The 5,000-nt window shown below is 48.7% G+C and overlaps 1 pseudogene; it reads left to right on the forward strand.

Annotated features, from left to right (window-relative positions):
* LOC144590328 (28S ribosomal RNA) overlaps positions 1-5,000 on the forward strand; it is an 11,241-nt pseudogene that overhangs the window by 3,360 nt on the left and 2,881 nt on the right.

Consider the following 5,000-nt stretch of genomic DNA (forward strand, 5'->3'; position numbering starts at 1 on the left):
CACTGCCACTTCCTGCCCTTTGACAAAGATCAAGTCGGGCTTCCATATTCTTCCATCCTCCGTTTTGAACCTCGGTTCGATGTGTACAGCCCATCCGTGTTTAGCAACCTGCGCCTTCAGTTTGTCCAAGATCTTATTATGGCGCTTAATCCGTGCGTTTTTGACTGCGAGACATTGTCCTGAGATGTGTGCCAATGTTTCGTTGGCCATTGCACACCTTCTGCATAGTTTGGCCATGTTGGGGCGGCCGTATGAAATGGTGCACCTTGTGGGGTATAAGTTGCACCTCAGTAGCAGTCTCTTAATGAATAGAGACTGTTTCATCTTATGATGTCCGTACAGCCATGTGTTGGATGTCGGGTCGTTTTTGTAGTAGTGGATACCGGGGCCCTGGGCCAAAAGCTTGGTCCATTTTTCGAACTCCCATTGGCGCCATTCCGCATATTTGTTTACGGGTTTGGCGTTTCCTTCAGTTCCGAGTAGACTTTCTTCCATTTCACAAATGGTTGAGAGGCTCGCCTCCTCGTTGTCATTCGATTCGGCGGGTTCGAGAAATTCTTCAATTTCTCTTAGCACTTTGAGGTTTCTCAGTTTGTTAATGTGCTCCACGTTGTTATTGCCTCGGAACTGGAACGATGCCGAGATGACTGCATCCTCTGATTTTTCCAGGGACTCGAGCTTCCGTATAATGGCAGATGGAATTTGCACCTCGAGTTTTGGTAGTCCGAGGCCCCCGTCCTTGTTTTTGGAATATAATATTCCATCTGTTGTGTCAGCAGGAAGATGTAGTATTTCTTTCACTGCCTTCTTAATGAGATTGTCCAGTTCTATGATAGTGTTTTGCGATGCTTCCGTGAGGATAAGGTGGTAGTAGATCCTCGGAATCATGTGCGTTTTTAGGATTTCGAGTTGCTGAGTCGGCTTGAGTTCTGCCTCTCTCAGACTCGTAATCCACTTGTTCAGTTTTCCCGACCAGTTGTCCTCAGTTACTCCTGCCCATGGGTCTATTCGCGCTCCCAGATATTTCTCGAGCTCGCCCGGTTCGATGTGGTTCACCGGTTCACCATTGATTTTCCACTTTTCCCGGGTGTTGTAGAGGAATGTTTTCCTGTGTGGTCTACAGTGGAAGCCGGCCGTTTTTTTGATATTTATCTGTAGACCTGTGTTTTGGCAGAAATTCTGCAGGATTTTCATATTGGCCGTCATTCCTGCATAGGAGTCGCTGAGGATTGCAATGTCGTCTGCAAATGCGAGCGAAGAACAGCTGATTCTCCTGTTCTTCTGTGTTAGCGTGACACCCATCTGTGCCTGTTCCAATGTGCATATCAGTGGGTCCATTGTAATGTTAAATAACAGTGGTGAGAGTGGGTCGCCTTGTTTGACTCCCCTTTTAATGGGTATGGGCTCTGTTGCGGTCCTGTCACCCTCTATGACCGTTGTGTTGTCGGTATAGAGACTCTGCACTAGGTGAATGAACCTGTTCGGTATACCCATCCTCTTGAGTCCAACAGTGAGCATTTTGTGACCGATGGAGTCGAATGCCTTTGCCAGGTCTACAAAGACTACCGCCAATTCCTTCTTGTTGCTCTTTGCCCCCTTCATGATATTTTCTAGGATCGCGATGTTTTCATTGCATCCCGGGGTGGCCGCTATAAATCCCTTCTGGCGAGGGTTAAGCGTAACTGCCTCCGACAGTCTCTTCGCGATGATCTTTGTGAAGAGCCGGAGCAACATCGGCCCGATTGTGATGGGCCTCCAGTTGTCGATGTTCTTGAGGAGTTCTGCATCCTCCGTTTTAGGAATTAGCACAGTCCGACTCCTTTTCAGGGCTGTTGGTACGAATGCCAATTTCTGCCATAGAGAGAAGAGGCGAGGTATCACTGTCGCATCCTGACCAATGATGTTTTCCAGGTGTTCCACCTTCATCCCGTCCAGTCCCGCTGCACTTTTCGCGTTTATCTCGCTTATCGCCTTTTCGACCTCTTCAAGCTCAATGGCTTCCATTAGCCGGTTAATGTTTGTGGTGCCATTATACTGTGCCATTTTGCTGATGTTTGCTTTGTTGTTCACTTGTGATAGTTTTGCGGGAGTAACTATGACTCTCTTAAGAGGGGTCGCTGGCAAAGTTACCGTAGCTGAGGGCGTCTTTTCGTGTTCTCGCCGTCCTCAGTGAGTCGTACCTCCAAGTGGTTCCCGCTGGAAACGACGCTAAACGGCGGGAGTAACTATGACTCTCTTAAGAGGGGTCGCTGGCAAAGTTACCGTAGCTGAGGGCGTCTTTTCGTGTTCTCGCCGTCCTCAGTGAGTCGTACCTCCAAGTGGTTCCCGCTGGAAACGACGCTAAACATCCAAGCGTCGGCAGAAACGACTCAGAAAGCAACACGAGATGGATACCGATCTGCGGAGATCGGAGCCCGTGCAGACACGGGAGGCAATGCAAAAAACAAATATGGTTGTCAATCCCCAAAGATTGCACCTATCCGGATGGGACTTGTCCCGGACAAACAACGTCCCCGCAAATGAGCCACCTGCAGCGGCCCACTGCGTAAAGTGCAAAAGCTGCACTCGAGCCAGGTCATCGTCTGCGAGACCTGTGCTAACATCCTCTTCCACCCAAACTAGCGAAGAGGAGTTGAGACCAAGGAGATTACCACCTGAAATCATGCCTTGCAGATACCCGGTCCGGCGAGCCAGAGCCAAGAGGATCGGGAAACCAGCAATGGAAGACAAAGAGGATGCGAACACGTCATCCCTGGAAGGCCAGGATCACAGTGTAAACATCCAAACTCAAACCTTCTACAGCCGGCTAATCAAGACCTCTGGCACAGAGAAGGAAAATGAAACGACAACCGTCAGTAAGCCCACAGAAACACAAACCACCGATGACAGTACCTATTACGAAAATGTAATCATAACGAAACCGAAGGACAACAACAAGCCACAACCGGTAATTATTCACTACCCAGTGGATGGACTATTTTGCTCAAAATGCAATGAAATTTATCACACAGTTGGATTATTCAGGACACACCTGAATAAGAAACACCAAATCAAAAGCTTCCTCACTGTATGTGGGAAGTGTAACAAAAAAGGAGAATTCCACGCCATTACATGCCACTACGCCAAATGTACGGGTCCACCACCACCCACCACAGAAGGCGTTTTCCCCTGCGAAGGATGTGTACTACGGTTCACCACACCTAGGGGTCTCAGCCAGCATGAGAGGCACAAACATCCAGCAATAAGAAACAAGAAAAGGATTGCAGCAGCTAATCCTCCGAAAAAAACCCGGCAAAGCTCCGTCTGGTCGGATGAGGAAATAAAAATGCTTATCGACCTGGAAAAACGATTCCAAGGTTCCCGATTCATCAACGTCGCGATAAGCGAAGTTATGACATCAAAGACCAATAAACAAATCTCAGACAAGCGAAGGGACCCGAATATCAGAAGGCTGGCGGCTGAAATCGAGGCCCAGAGCAGGAACATCCCCGAAGAAACGGGTAACGAAACGGAACCTGAGCCTGAAACTGAGACTGAAGAGTTGGCCGCGTCCGACCAGGGACACACCAAAACCACTGCCCGACCAAGGGAAAAGACGCATGGACCCCCAAAACATCGAGATCTAGCTGAACAGATCACAAAGGCAGAGGAACTACTTGGCGATGGACACAACAAAGATCGGTGCATCGAGATGGTCGAACAAATCACGGAAGGTTTGATAGACAAGTTCTCTCCAAAGCCTCATAAAAACAAGGGTGGAAAGGCGGGCAGCAATAAAAAAGAGCACAGAGTTGCAAACCACCCAAACTCTGGTGCAAGAAAACGACGGGCCGCAAAAAAACACAGATACAAAACCACTCAGACCCTGTATCAAAAAGACAGAAGGAGACTGGCACGTCAAATCATGGGCGCGCCAGCTGCATCTAGCTGCCCTCTCAGAAGGGAGGAGCTGGAGAATTGCTTTCGAGCAAAACTATCACAAGTGAACAACAAAGCAAACATCAGCAAAATGGCACAGTATAATGGCACCACAAACATTAACCGGCTAATGGAAGCCATTGAGCTTGAAGAGGTCGAAAAGGCGATAAGCGAGATAAACGCGAAAAGTGCAGCGGGACTGGACGGGATGAAGGTGGAACACCTGGAAAACATCATTGGTCAGGATGCGACAGTGATACCTCGCCTCTTCTCTCTATGGCAGAAATTGGCATTCGTACCAACAGCCCTGAAAAGGAGTCGGACTGTGCTAATTCCTAAAACGGAGGATGCAGAACTCCTCAAGAACATCGACAACTGGAGGCCCATCACAATCGGGCCGATGTTGCTCCGGCTCTTCACAAAGATCATCGCGAAGAGACTGTCGGAGGCAGTTACGCTTAACCCTCGCCAGAAGGGATTTATAGCGGCCACCCCGGGATGCAATGAAAACATCGCGATCCTAGAAAATATCATGAAGGGGGCAAAGAGCAACAAGAAGGAATTGGCGGTAGTCTTTGTAGACCTGGCAAAGGCATTCGACTCCATCGGTCACAAAATGCTCACTGTTGGACTCAAGAGGATGGGTATACCGAACAGGTTCATTCACCTAGTGCAGAGTCTCTATACCGACAACACAACGGTCATAGAGGGTGACAGGACCGCAACAGAGCCCATACCCATTAAAAGGGGAGTCAAACAAGGCGACCCACTCTCACCACTGTTATTTAACATTACAATGGACCCACTGATATGCACATTGGAACAGGCACAGATGGGTGTCACGCTAACACAGAAGAACAGGAGAATCAGCTGTTCTTCGCTCGCATTTGCAGACGACATTGCAATCCTCAGCGACTCCTATGCAGGAATGACGGCCAATATGAAAATCCTGCAGAATTTCTGCCAAAACACAGGTCTACAGATAAATATCAAAAAAACGGCCGGCTTCCACTGTAGACCACACAGGAAAACATTCCTCTACAACACCCGGGAAAAGTGGAAAATCAATGGTGAACCGGTGA

Source organism: Rhinoraja longicauda, unplaced genomic scaffold, assembly GCF_053455715.1.
Source record: "Rhinoraja longicauda isolate Sanriku21f unplaced genomic scaffold, sRhiLon1.1 Scf000166, whole genome shotgun sequence".
Classification (NCBI taxonomy): Eukaryota; Metazoa; Chordata; class Chondrichthyes; order Rajiformes; family Arhynchobatidae; genus Rhinoraja; species Rhinoraja longicauda.